The 15,566-nt window shown below is 35.7% G+C and overlaps 1 long non-coding RNA gene across 1 annotated transcript in view; it reads left to right on the top strand.

Moving 5' to 3' along the window:
* Nucleotides 1-15,566, top strand: part of LOC146400106 (uncharacterized) — a 201,164-nt gene that overhangs the window by 77,331 nt on the left and 108,267 nt on the right. Inside the window, exons 2-4 of the long non-coding RNA XR_014816191.1 lie at nucleotides 5,353-5,436; nucleotides 9,344-9,486; nucleotides 13,639-13,745. This is a non-coding gene — a long non-coding RNA (uncharacterized LOC146400106). The remainder of the gene's footprint in view (nucleotides 1-5,352; nucleotides 5,437-9,343; nucleotides 9,487-13,638; nucleotides 13,746-15,566) is intronic.

Below are 15,566 nucleotides of genomic sequence, written 5' to 3'. Positions count from 1 at the left end.
ATTTGATTTCATCCCAATAACTCCAATACTATCGAAAAAGTCATCAGATTTCTCCACATTGCCTAAATCTATGAGAACATTTTTCTTCTTATCTAACTTTTCAGTAATATTCAGTGTGTCACCATCCCTTCATACTTTAAACATCCTTTTCTTATTTCTTTTTTTGTTTGTTAATTTGTTTGTTTTTGACCCCACAATGTTTTATTTCCTAAAGTCTTATTGACTGCTACTTCTTGGCCTTTTTTTCTTGGCCACTCATCTATCAGACCTTTAAAATTTGAAATGTTTTAGGGGCTAGTTCTCATTCTCTTTTCTTCTTTAACTACTTGGCCTCTTAGATGACATCTTGTCTCGTGGTCTTGAATACCTTCTATTGCTGGTAAGTCAAACCCATTTATTCACCCATTGTATTCATCTGGCAATATGGAGCTTAACTTGTGACAAATGGAATTACCCCTGTCACAAACTTGTTCCTTTTCAAGTAAAAATGGCTCTTCCATCCACCTGTATCAAATTCATTAGCAAATCCAAATCTTTACATCTCCAAAATACTTCTCAAATCCATCAACTTGTTTCCAAATTCACTATCTCCACCTATGTCCAGATAGCATCATGTCTCACCTGGAATATTTAAATTAGCCTCAAAACTTATTGTCCAGCTTCTCCTCTTGCTCTTCTCTAATTCATTCTTCACCTATCAGCCAAACTGATCTTGTACAGCAGTAAAAGTATAAATGTTGCTCCCTAGTTTTATATCCATTCATTGACTTCCCATTTCTCTAAAGAAAAATCCAAACATTTCCCATGTCCTTTAAGCCCCTTCATGAGGTGACTACTTCTCTAATTTTATCTGATACCCTTCTCCCTCTCCAATCATCTCCAGATACTCTGTTCTCCATTCTTATTCTTCAGCACACAAAGCCTTTTCATACATTAGAGGCTTTGCATTTACCATCCATTTTGTGTAGAATGCTCTTTCTTCAGCTTATGCCATTGTTGGCTTTTATTCATCATGTTATTGGCACAAATATTGTATTCTCAGAAATCCCTGTACTGAAGCCCACAAAGCTGAACCCTCCCACTACTCTGTCACATCTTGATGTCTCCTTTCCTTATAGTGCTGATAAAAACTAGAAAATGTCTCACTTAGATACTTTTTTGTTATTTTTCTTGCTGTTAGTATTTGTGTTTAAGACAGATGGACACCTCCGCTCCATAATTCTTGAAACATAGTGGGCATTAGTTAAGTATTTGCTGAATCTGGCATCATAGAAACTTATAGTTGATTTTGGGAAGTCAAGACATGAAAATGTCAGTATTATTTCAGGAGAAACATCAAGTAATATTACAAAACAATACCTAATTATATTCTATATAAAATGAATAGATAAAAAGCTCTATAGGTATTTTAAAAGATAGAAAATATTCATAAGAAGAAAGGAAACATAGGTATTAAGTAGAAGGAGAAGCAGATAACTGTTTTATAGGAGGGAAAAGCATGAGTATGAACCTATAAATTAAGTAAACAGTTTGTGTGGATGCACAATCCTGCAGGGTTAGGATTGAGTTATATTTCTTACAGCTTTCAATACAAGGTCGAAAAATTTGGATGTTTTATGAAGTGAGTAAAGAATCAGTGAAATATTAGGGCAAAGAAGTAACATTTAATGTGATATTTTAAAAATATAATTTAATGAAGGAGTCAATTATGAATGTAAAAATGAAGAGACGATAAACGAGGATTGATTAGGAAATTATTATAATGGTCAGTGTAATGGTCATTATGATAAACACATGGCAATGACCTTGAAAAGGGAAAGGAGGAAAGAAGGAATGTGTATAGAAGACATTTTAAAGAGTAACAAAAGAATTATTTGATTTGATACGAATTAAATATGGATTAGAATGAGTGAAAGATTACTGGGAGGTTATTGTTTCCATTGGAACTATTATATATATATATATATATATATATATATATATATATATATAATATTATTGACAGATTTACATGGTTGTATACCTAAAACATCCAAAAGAATCTATAATAATACTGTTCTAATTTAAAAATAAATTTAGTGTTCCATTGTGTATATATACCACATCTTCTTAATATAGTCATCTGTTGATGGACATTTAGGTTGTTTCCATGTCTTACCTATTGTGAATAGTGCTGCATAATTTTCTAAGGTACAATGGAGGATGATAATGTGAGAAAAAACGTATACATGTATGCGTGACTGGGTCACCTCGCTGTCCAGTAGAAAATTGACAGAACACTATAAATCAGCTATAATGGAAAGAATAAAAATCATTATTAACAAAAGAAAAAATATAAATAAATATATAAATTAAAAAATAAATTTACTAAGTATGTTCAAAGTGAAGTTACTATATAAGATTCAATTTTAAAATACATACCAGCATTGACTGATTCACTTTGCTTTATACCTGAAACTAATACAGCATTGTAAGTCAACTATACTCCAATAAAATTAAATTAAAATAATACATACCAACAAGCAACAATAGAAAATTAAATTGAAAAAAGATTACATTAATAACAGCATCCACAAACATCAAATACCTAGGAAAAAATTAAATGAATGCTATGTAAAACTTCGACTCTCGGAGTTCCCGTCGTGGCACAGTGGTTAACGAATCCGACTAGGAACCATGAGGTTGTGGGTTCGGTCCCTGCCCTTGCTCAGTGGGTTAACGATCCGATGTTGCCATGAGCTGTGGTGTAGGTTGCAGACGCGGCTCGGATCCCGCGTTGCTGTGGCTCTGGCGTAGGCCGGTGGCTACAGCTCCGATTCAACCCCTAGCCTGGGAACCTCCATATGCCTCGGAAGCGGCCCAAGAAATGGCAAAAAAAAAAAAAAAAAAAAAAAAAAAACTTCGACTCTCGAACCCACAAAATTATTAAAGAGGGATTAAATAAATAAGGTGATATTGTATGGTAATGGATTATTATATTGTAAAGATATTACTTATTTCCAAAATAATGCATAGATTTACCAAAATCTCAACCAAAATCTTTTTTTGGGGAATCTGTAAGCTAATTTTAAAATTCATCTAAATAAGCAAAGAGCAAGGTGGACTTAAAGAAGATAAAGAACGTTACATGACCTTTATAGAGGCATTAGGGAGAACTTTCAGAAAATTTGTGGAATACAAATATATGTGTGTGTGTGTGTGTGTGTGTGTATATATATATATATATATATATATATATATATATACTTTTTTTTTTTTTTTTTTGTCTTTTTGCTATTTCTTGGGCCGCTCCCGAAGCATATGGAGGTTCCCAGGCTAGGGGTCCAATCGGAGCTGTAGCCACCGGCCTACGCCAGAGCCACAGCAACGTGGGATCTGAGCCGCGTCTGCAGCTTACACCACAGCTCACGGCAACGCCGGATCGTTAACCCACTGAGCGAGGGCAGCGACTGAATCCGCAACCTCATGGTTCCTAGTCGGATTTGTTAACCACTGCTCCACGACGGGAACTCCTGTGTATATTTTTGAGTAATGCTGAATAGTTTAAAAATTATAATATACTAAAACTCTGCTTGGCAATCAAACCTGAGATGTTCCATGTACAGAACTATGTATAACAGAAAGCGCCATAAGCATGAAAATATTCTAGGGCAAAATATTAACTTTATTTTCTCTTTGAAATATAAAATGTCTATGGGTTCATCAACACAAGTCTGGACCACAGGTAATTTCTCTATTTTTGACTCAAGTTTATATTTATTGTTTATGCATCATTATTTTTGTGTCATGCACAAAATTGATAATATTAGGGATGCTAAATTATAAAATTCATTTTTACCCCCATTAAATAGCCCCAGTGTGTCATGTTGCTTGAGTTAAAATGCCCGTTTTTATGATTATGGGTTTAGAGAGTAATATGAATATATTTGCAGCCAATTCAGATTTTAAGAGTCATTGCTGATACAGTTGGTACCTCCTGCCCTCCCTTAGCCCATGAGCTTTCTCTCCAGAGAGTGCTGTTACCAGGTATTTGTGTTTATCACTCTTTTACATGTTTTTATATTTTTAGCCTATGTGTGGATCCATAGAAATTATATAGTGAAGAGTGTTACATCTCTTTTTTCTTTAATAAGTACGTGATATCACTCTAAATATATCATTCAGTGGCTTCCTTTTTTTGTTCTTAATGACATTTCTGAAGCTTGTCTGTGTTTCTTCATCTAACTGTACATAGGAGTTAGTAAACTACAGAATGTAGGTCAAATCTGTATCACTGCCTGCTTTTGTAAATAAAGTTGAGTTGGAATAATAGCCATGGAAAGTATCTGGTTTATAGATTGTCTATGCTGCTTTTGTGCTACCACAGCAAAGTTGAGTAGTTGAGACAGAAACTCTATGGACTACAAACCTAAAATAGTGATTATCTGGTCTTTTACATCAAAAAATTGCTGATTCCTGCTCTACACCATCCAGCTTGTTTGCTGATATTCTAATATATGAATATAATGCAATTATGAACTTTATTTAGTTTTCCTCTTCTTGCTGGGCAGTTTTATGTTTTCTGATGTAAATGTTTCTAGCATATTTGCTTTTCTGTATAGCTCCTGACTTTTGCAGGTTGTCCAGTTTGATGATTCTAATCTTATGCGGGATGGGAAATTATACAAGGCTTATTGACACTGAACATAAAAGACGAGTAAGAAACTGTATGAAAAATTTGGAAATTCCCCTACATATTTCATGTGTTAGCTTAGGGCATGTATTGCAGCATGGAGTTCTTGCTTTTCTTTTTATTTCCATTCCTCAGCTATATCCCTGATCTTTAAGGTTTATTTTGTGGCAGTGAAGTGTTCCTGTATTTATATGCAAACAAATGTGGCAGAGGCTGTGGAACATGTGAAACTGAAGAAATAGAAGTTGATCCCTCAGCATATAACCCATTGCTCTTGGCACAATCTCAATTCCGCTGTAGGAAAAATACAAAGGTGTGACCTTCAAAAGAAACCAATGAAATACTCACTAAGACAGATGCCCAACAAAAACACTTCCTAAAATGAATTACAGATTGATGATGGAATTGGAAAGAGAGAGTTAATGCTGAAAAAATCCTTCAAGTGTTCTTTAAAGGATCAAGGAAATGAAATACACCTGCCTGCTGGTAAACATGCATAGCAAGACATTTCCATCTATCATTTCATGTTCTGAAAGGCAGCAACGCTATTCTGATTTCAGAATCTTGAAATTCCTTAATGAGTTCTGTGCTAGACTATCACAAGCCATTCTATTAAATCAGTTTCAAGAGTCTTAAGCAGAATTTGTATTAAAATGATTGTATATCTATCATTTTTCTAGGGAAAAAAAGGAAACTGGATAAAAGAGAATGCATTGTGGCATCCCTACACCTGGATTTATTCTATTTTTCAACTTTCTCCTAATGTAAGTGTTTCCTAATGTAGGCTGAAGCCATTCATTTAAGCATGACTTATTCATGCTCAAAAAATGATTGATTTAGACAGCCAGTGAAATGCTGAACTCCCTACTCCTATAGCTTGACATGCTTGCACTATGGATACTGATGGTTTAAAGCAGCAAGATTGACTATATGGAGGATCAGCCAGAATGTCAAAATGGATCAGTGACAGGCACGTTGACTTTTAAATGTAGTTATAACTATAAGAGTGACTGGGTGAAAATGATATTATGGGAGTTCATCTGTCCCTCACAGTGACTTCTATAGAGGATTTGTTAAGTTTTCTAGCCACGGAGTCTGTGGTTTTCTTACCAAGGAGTGGGGCAAAAGTTATGCTTGTATCAGTGTGCTGAATTCTATTTTACACACTACCTACCACCAGATGCAAAGAATTTGTTAAGCAATCAAACACAAATGAGGATGTTAGAAAAGGATGAAGCTGATTTTTCCAAACCCGTACTCCTAAGGCATCATTTCTAGGTATCAAAAATGTTTTTCCATTTTTAACCAAAATGAGAACAACTTCATCCACTCTCCAAATCTTAAGGTATAGATCAAATGGTGTTCTCTTTATAAGAAAAATTAACCTTTTTTCAGACAGGAATTTTAATTATAGTCATCAATCTCTGGGCAACATTTACCTCCTTGAAATTTTTAAAGGATTTTTTGTTTGTTTGTTTTGCTTCTCTTGTTTGTATCAGACAAATATATTTTAAAATTGTGGAGAAATCTCTTCCCTCCCTCCCTGCCTTCCTTCCTTCCCCTCCTTTTTCCTTCTTTTACATTTATTCCAATATTCATTAGAATACCAACAAATAGGCACTAGGGCCTAGAAAGGCTGATAGTCATATGCTGTATGCAATTTTATACATCTGGTATTTGTTATGAGTAGCTTATTCACATGTTTTGTCAGTGGCCACATATTCTATCATCATGGATACTAGATATATTCGTCAATGAAGTATTCAACACATATTTTCTGCCCTTAGAGAGTCTGGCCCTCGTGATTTTCCCAGGGACTTATCTTTTAAATAAGTGGCCCAGAGAATTATTTTAAGGGTGGAAAACAGTTCCACTTCCTATGTGCTGGTTGATTGTTCTCTGTCCTAAGCCAAGCAGGCAAATCTTGTTTCTAAAAATATTAAGTTAAACTAGAAATCCTATAATTTTTGTAGTCTTGACTAATGGTTTAATGAGATTAATAGAAAGACTTTTATCCCATAGCATACAAAATTTCACTAAAAAAATCCACAAAAATGTATTTATTTCCCAACATCCCTTCTTTTTATTCTGTCATGAGTGATTCTTTCTCTTCCACACTGGATCCACGTTTGGGTTTTCCTCTCCATTCCTATGCAAAACAATCTTGCTCTAGACTCTCAGTCTGGAAAATCACACATCTAAATTTCCTCTTCAGTAACCCACCTTACAATTAGCAGACTATCTTCTGCCTAGAAGGAACTTCTTTTGCTGTTGACTATTGTTTATTAAAGTATTACATCCACATAGAATGATATTTTCTCCATGATAATTTCTAAGCCAAGAGGATATACATTTTTCTCCATATCATTTTACCAAGTAGGAGAAATTGAAAATAAGTTGATCAGTGGTGAAGGCCACTTAGGAATGTTTGAACTGAGAAAATGTCATTGCATTTGGTGATGAGATTGCTGATCTTTGATAGAATAATTTCAGCATGGGGGCTGAAAATTTTTTTCAGCTTGGAGGCTGAAAAATCAGATTGTGATATTCCTTCATCAAAAAAAAAAAAAAAAATTGGGCCTCTACTGCTTCCAAATCTTTGCGATAATGTAATTTTACAGCCAAAAAAAAAAAAAAAAAAAAAAAAAGTTTAAGGAATGAACAGATGGTAATTAAATGGTTACAGGAGGCAAAATTATTTTTTCAGCAAGTTTGCTAGTGAAAAAATGTGGTGGACCCAAGAGTGCATAGTATCAAGAAATAGCTTTTTAAAAGAAAAATGGAAATGACGAGATTGAAAATAAGAAAGTGATGAGATGGGAAAAAAAAGTTGAAAAACTTTGGAGAGTATTTTTTAATATTGAGATAGGAGGGGAGAACATAAGAAAAGATAAATGTGTTGAGAAATTTTGGAGATGGTACAGATATCAGAGTTATGGAGAGGTATTGAGGTGGCCAGCAAGCTGAGAAGAATTGGCATTAAGATTTCAACATTTTCCAGATCTTAGAGTGAGTCGGGAAAATCTTTAAAAACCCAGTGGGAAGAATAAAAGCTAGCATGAGAGAAATTATATTGGATGTCCTTGGTGCCCCATTCCAGATCCCAACCCCCACTGCTATGAATACTGGCTGCCAAGTTCTCACAGCCGCACCCTTTCCTGGAGTGTGTGGTCCCTGCCACTGCAGACCACAGCCAGGCTTTGACACAGAGATAAAAGAAACTGACTGCCTTGACTCTGTGGGTACAATTCATGATCCAGGCTTTGCCTTGGAGCAAAATAGCCTCCAGTTGAAACCTATTCTTAACTACCTTATCCCACTTTCTTATAACTTTACTTCTGGGGATAACAAATCATTCCAACAAGACTCCCCATCTCAATCTCATCTTTAGGGGACAGCAAAGGTAGTCTGATTGAAGTTAGTCGGGGCTAATTTGTGGTGGAGCCTAATTTGTCAGGGTAATGTGGCACTTGTTGGATTTGGGTTTGCTTTATCTTTCCTAGCTGTTCTCAGCACTCAGAAGTGGGAGCAATGAAAGCAGCTGGTAGGTTGACAGGGTAAATAAAAAGCCAAGAGGGGAGTGGGGAGGAGTGGGATGGACAGGGAGTTTGGGTTGGTAAATGCAAACTGTTACATTTAGAATGGATAAGCAGTGAGGTCCTACTGTAGCACTGGGAACTATAGCTTGTTGCAGGACTTATGTACAGGGAGACAGACACGGAGGACTTTTAGCCAGGAAGCAGCGTTTATTCCTGTCAGCACTAGCTCAGAGGATTCATATCCAAAGGCTGAGCCCTCAAAAGCAGTGGGGCACTATCTTACATACCCTCTGTTATTTTTTTCTTTTACACTTTGGTCCCTTTGTCCCCCTTATAAGGAAACATACATTCTTTAATTTCTGAGTGGGCAGTTATAGATACATTTGTGCCCATGGATTCAAATTATGTTACATTGTTACAGAACTGCGCATGTGTGTACAGGTGCTGATGTTGCAGGTTGCATTCCCTTTGTTCTGGGAGGGGCCTTCCCCCTCCCTACTACAATCTAATCTCTTGGGATAGAACATGATGGGAGATAGTATGAGAAAAAAATGCATATAAATGTAATGGCTGAGCTACTATGCTGTAGAGCATAAATTGACACAACACTGTAAATCAACCATACTGTAATAAAAATAAAATAAAAATTTAAAAAAGTAATTGATTGTTCTTGAGAGGGTAACTTTGAAATATCTGACCATGAAATATAAGCTAGGAGCAAGATGTAAAATCCAAAGGTAGAGCTATTAGGTAAGAGAGCTAAAATGAGAAAGCAAAAACTCTTTTTTTAAAAAAAAAAATATTTTATTGACATAGTTGGTTGACAATTTTGCATTAATTTCTGTTGTCCATCACAGTTATTTCATTATACATTCTTTTTCATATTCATTTCTATGACAGTTTATTATAGGATAGTAAATATAGTTCCTTGTGGTATACAGTAGGACCTTGTTGTTTATCCATTTTATATATAAGAGTTTACTCTGCTAACTCCCAATCTATCACTCTCCCAATTCCTCTCGGCAACCACAAGTCTATTCTCTATGTCTGTGAGTCAGTTTCAAAAAGCAGAAACTCTTTCTTTCACATCAATTATTCTGCTTTTTTGTCTTTACCCATATATTTTCTGCAGTTCTTCAAGACTCTTTGACCCTGAACCTCCAGTAATCCTGTAGACTCCAGAGAAGCAAGATCATGCCTTTGGGACATGACAGTCTCAGCTGGCTTCAGCAAGTTTATAGACCATTCTTTATCCCAAGAAAGATGAAGTTACATGTATGTAACTTGATGTAGTAAATATATTTGAAAACATCTGACAGTTAACTGGACCAGTTAACTGAGCACAAGAAAATATCTGCATCAATTTTTGCTCTTATTCTTTTATCTCATCTATTATATTAAAGGTTTGATGATTGAACTAATGATATCCTTCCATTGGATTGAATTTCTCAGATATTCCAGTGAATTAGATCCAAAACAAGTATAGTCCATTTAAAAATATGTCCTTACCTCTCTCATCTCTCTAGTCAGGGCTGTTTTAGGAGGGAAAAAAAGGATTTGGCTTGAGTGGGTATTAATGATATGACAACATTTGGGGGGACCAAATGAGGCCAATAGTCTCATATCTCCATATCTATACAAGGATTGATTTCTTTTTGATTGTTAAGAACACTTAGGCATAAGATTATACATTGTAGCCTGGGAGTTTTGAAAGCAGGTTAGAACAGGAATTTGTATGACAGGTTTATTTCAGTTTTATCATCAGTTAGATGCAAAGTTAAGCAATTATTCCATTATCCAATGCTTAGTTTGGTCATTTAACCAATTAAGAAATGTTTGTCCTTGCTAGAATTTATAATTAATTTACTGATTGTGTCTGAAATGTTTCTAATGTGTGAGCACACTTGAAGAGTAGTACAAATACCACACTCGGGATTTTTGTTCTCAAGAACCTCACTGTTCATATAGATACTATGCAGGCAGGAAGAGAGTCAAACTAAGGACCTAACATTTTTGGAAAGGCCCTGGGAGAGTATTTTTAGGGTGGTACAAGGCTGTTGTAGACATGTGAGGTGACTGAAATGAGCGCAGAGATAGTTTCAGCAGGAAAACTACCAATTATCCTCACCTGAAATCCTGAAGCATTTTCTTAAAAAACTGTAAATACATCTTAAAATGTAACCCAAACTGAATTTAGATTAATAACTGAGAATGTCATTGAAGGACTAAGATTTAATAATCTGATGCATTGTCATCAGCATTTATTTCTTACTATCAAGTTAGTAGGCTTACCTCTCTCTTTCATTTATAAGGACGTCATCCTAACTGTTGAGTATTGGCTATCAACCTGCTATACTTAGTGGAAATGAAATATAGAGAAAATGTTTAATTTCTATTGAATTATGTTTATCATTGTGATTTTTGATGATTTGCCTAAAACTTACACATTTTTATCATAAAACACAATTGCAGTCTTTATGCATTTCTGAAGGAGAACATTTTTTATACTTATTGTATTCTTGAGCTGAGTCATATTTGGTAGAATTTTATAAATAGGAATTCTGTTGCCAAAATGGCATTTTAAACAGAAAATGAATAAAAACATTAAACCCAAGATACAGAAAAGGAAGTGGTGGAGAAAGTTTTCTCTGACATGTGCTTATACCTAGGAATTAAGAAAACTGCTTAGAAAAGAGTGAGACACAAAATTGTGTCCTTCAACTTATGAGGTTGAATGAATGCCAATATTGTATGATATTTTAAAAAGGCAGAACTTTATTTAGAGTATCACAAAAGGACTTTTGCCTTTTTGCTGGTTGAAAAAGATTACTTTTTTAGTGGTGTGGATGGTGAATTACAGGGGTAAAACAGACTAAAAGACATCATGTAGAGAACTTTGGCTTTCCTATATGTCCATGTAATTATTTCTTATTGCTTCCATCTCTCTGCTGAAATTACCTAACTCGTCTTGCATGTAGTCTACCTTTCTTACTGGAGACTTTAACATATTGGTCATTGTTATTTTATTTTTTTTTATTTTGTTATTTCATTTTAAAAATTATTTTTAATGATTTTTTATTTTTTCCATTATAGTTGGTTTACAGTGTTCTGTCAATTTTCTATGGTACAGAAAAGTGATCCAGTCATATATGTGTGTGTGTGTATACATTCTTTTTCTCACATTATCCTCCATCATGATCCATCACAAGTGACTAGATATATTTCCCAGTGCTATACAGCAGGATCTCATTGCTTATCCATTCCAAAGGCAATAGTTTGATCTATTAACCCCAGATTCCCAGTCCGTCACACTCCCTCCTCCTCCCCCTTGGCAACCACAAGTCTGTTCTCCAAGTCCGTGAGTTTTTTTTTCCTGTGGAAAGGTTCATTTGTGCTGTATATTAGATTCCAAATATAAGTGATATCATATGGTATTTGTCTTTCTCTTTCTGACTTACTTCACTCAGGGTGAGAATCTCTAGTTCCATCCATGTTGCTGTAAATGGCATTATTTTGGGGTTTTTTTATGGCTAAGTAGTATTCCATTGTGTACATATATCACATCTTCTTCATCCATTCATCTGTTGATGGACATTTAGGTTGTTTCCATGTTTTGGCTATTGTCAGTAGTGCTGTAGTGAACGTATAGCTGCACAGGCTTTTTCAAGGAAAGTTTTGTCTGGATATATGCCCAAGAGTGGGATTTCTGGGTCATATGGTAGTTCTATATTTAGTTCTCTGAGCTACCTCCATACTGTTTTCCATACAAAGTAATGGAACAGAATAGAGAACCCAGAAATAAACCCAGATACCTATGGTCAATTAATCTTTGATAAAGGAGGTAAGAATATAAAATGGGAAAGAGACAGTCTTTTCATCAAGAGGTGCTGGGAAAGCCAGACAGCTGCATGTAAATCAATGAAACTGGAACATACCTTCATACTGTGCACAAAAATAAACTCAAAATGGCTTAAAGACTTAAATGTAAGACAAGACACCATCAAACTCCTAGAAGAGAACACAGTCAAAACATTCTCTGACATCAACCTTACAAATATTTTCTTAGGTTGGTCTCTCAAGGCAACATAAATAAAAGCAAAAATAAACCAATGGAACTAATCAAACCAACAAGCTTTTGCACAGCAAAGGAAACCATTTAAAAAAAAAGATAACCTATGGAATGAGAGAAAATAATTTCAAATGATGCAGCTGACTAGGACTTAATCTCTAAAATATACAAACTATTTATACAACTCAACAGCAAAAAAAGCCAACAACCCAATTGAAAATGGGCAAAAGACCTGAATAGACGTTTCTCCAAGGAAGATATACAGATGGCCAACAAGCACATGAAACAATGCTCAACATCCCTGATTACTAGAGAAATACAAATCAAAACTGCTATGAGGTACCACCTCACATCTGTCAGAATGGCCATCATTAAGTCCACAAATAACAAATGCTGGAGTGGGTGTGGAGAAAAGGGTTACCTCCTACACTGTTGGTGGGAATGCAAACTGATACAATCACTATCATCATTATTTTAAATTCCCTGTCTCATAATTATAACTCCTGTGTCATACCTGCATCTTGTTCTGGTGATGGCTTTATCCCTTCACACTGTAATTCCTTGCCTCTTGTTCATGCCTTGGAATTTTTTTGTTTGACGCATATGGGGAGTTAGATACTGAGGTTAAGAGGTCATTAATGTGGGAATTTATGTTAATAAAGTCAGGAATTTTGCTCTGTTTGAAGTGCATTTTTGCTGTGAGCACCAGAAGCTACAATTTTCTCTAGCAACTTTCTCCCCTTTTGGCTTTTGATGCCCTTAATATATCTCTCCCAGCTGGATTGCAGGCTTGTTAAGTGCCTCCTAACAGGCCAAGTGTTCTCATTAGATCTCCATCTCTGGAGAGCACCAGGGGGCCTGTGTCAGGGGTGTGACTTCCACAAGAATTTCTGTTTTCTCAGAATAGAGGTTTTTCCCCTCTCCCACTGGAATGGACATCCTCCAGTGGCCTCTGTGCTTGAAATGCTCTGCATGGAGATTAAGGCTTTTATAACCCCTTTAAGTGAAACAAGGAGATTGATCCTAGGCAGAGCACCCTTCCTCTAGCTGAGATGGGATTTTACCTGTGCTTTCAGGTGATAACCCTTCTCCTGGAGACTGGCACTTTTCCTCAATAAAGGAGAAGGATCAGGATGGATTTTACTGTGGCTGCATTTCCCAGTGCCTTACTAGTCTCTCTCCTTCCCAGAAAAGCCTGTAAAAGGGTGGGAACCTCCCCACCCCTGACTTCAGCCATGAGGAACTGCACATTTTGCCTCCTTGGAATTTCTAGTTTAAGGTGCCTACCACTTACATAAGGTCCAGCAGTAGCCTCCTTGACATGTAAGCAGATGCTTGGCCCCTGTGTTTTCCTACAGAGGTCTGTCTCTCTTCAGGATATCTGTCTTTTCCTAGGATGAATGTGTTTTCTAAGAGGTTCATGAAAAGTCATCAATTTGCTTCACGGCTGTCTTGTTTTCTTCTTGTAAGTATGAGAGCTTTATTTTTTTCCAGATCTCTACATGTCTAAGTTATGCTGTGCTGTTACTTCCTGAGGCCTGAAAATAGTTGTTTTATATATTGTGTCCAGCTTTTGTTTGTTTATGGCGGTAGAGCAAATATGGTGTGGGTTATTCCATCATAGCCCAGATGTGGTATTAAAGAAAAACAAATAAAAAAGAGTTTTCAACATTCAAATTCTCCAAAGCAAAATCTAAAAATTGATTAGAAGTTCCCAAATACATGCATTTATTTCTTTATGGATAGTTATATTTTATTTATTTATTTTTAATCTTTAGTTTTCTACCAGCAATCAATATTTTAAAAAAGAAAAAAATCTGTCTCAATTATTTTTCTCCTATGGGCACATGAAGTTATAAATTTATCTTTAGACCATATCAAACATTTTGAAATATTATAATTTCATTATCATTCAGTTCAAAATATTTTCTAATTTCCTTTGTATTGCTCATTTGACCTATGTGTTATTTGGGGATTTTCTAGGTCTCTTATTGTTAGTGATTTATAATTCGGATAATATAATTTGTATGATTTTGATTACTTTAAATGTATTTATATTTGTATTTGATTCAGTCTATGATCTATCCTAGTGAATACGGTACATCTGAGAAGGTATACATTCTGTGAGTTTTGGGTATGGTGTTCACAAATGTTAGTTAAGGCAGGTTGCTTAATAGCATTGTTCAAATTGTGTATATCCTTCCTGATATTGTTTCTAATTCTCTATGAATTTTTGAGAAAAATGGATTAAAGTCTCCAGCTTTGTGAATTTCTTATATTTCCTTTTAGTTCTGTTAAATTTTGCTTCATGTATTTTGGGAGTTTTTTATTCATTTAATTGATTCTTTTATAATTATGTGATTTTCTTCTCTAACTCTGTTATATGTTGTTCAAGTCTATCGTGTTTGAAACCATGCAGGCTTTATATGCCCCTGTTGGCATGGTATCTTTTCCTGTTATCTTGTCCTTATAAGTTTTACAGCATTGGGAGTTTTACAGCATTCCTGTTATCTTGTCCTTATAAGTTTTACAGCATTCTGCTGGTTCTTTTTTTTTTTTTTTTTTTTTTAGGGAAGCACCCATGGCAAATGGAAGTTCCCAGGCTAGGGGTCAAAACGATCTCTGGCTGCTAGCCTTTGCTACAGCAATGTGGGATCTGAGCCAGGTCTGCTATCTACACCACAACTCTTGGCAATGCCAGATCCTTAACCTGCTGAGTGAGGTCAGGGATGGAACCTACATCCTCATGGATCCTAGTTGGGTTCATTAACTTCTGAGCACGAAGGGAACTCCCCTTCTGCTGGTTCTCAGTGGTAGACAATGTCTCATATTCATTTTGGAGTCTGGAGTATGGGATGGTTTCTCTTAATTTCCTGATTCACCTGAATTTTCAAGAGTATATCTCTCTGTACAAGGTAGATGCCTTGTTTACAGTGGAGACCAGGGATGGGAGTGTTTTCTTACATTTCCTGGTCTCCTCCTAGCACACCAGTATCTTAGAGAAGGACAGGGTGCAGACTTCCCTCTGTCTGGGGCTCCTAGGGCTTTTAAGTTGGCCCTTCAAATCCACTAAAAGTTAAGCTGCTTTCTTTTTACCTGTTTCTCCAGTGGCTCCCTCCTCCTTTGTGAGCTCTGCTAAATATGAAATTAGTTGTATGTCCCATTTTCCCAGGGAGTGGTGGTGGCTTTTCTGATTTTAGCTCATTTGTTTTCTTTGTGAGGTCAGCTATGTGACGGGATTAAAATAATCAGGATTTTGTAGATTATCTAGCTTGTTCTTATCAGA

This window comes from Sus scrofa, chromosome 9 (genome assembly GCF_054392235.1).
Source record: "Sus scrofa isolate SSC_HxYL_T2T_F1_AM1 chromosome 9, Sscrofa_HxYL_maternal_Yorkshire_Landrace_v2.0, whole genome shotgun sequence".
NCBI lineage: Eukaryota > Metazoa > Chordata > Mammalia > Artiodactyla > Suidae > Sus > Sus scrofa.
This window is presented reverse-complemented; position numbering and strand designations above follow the sequence as displayed.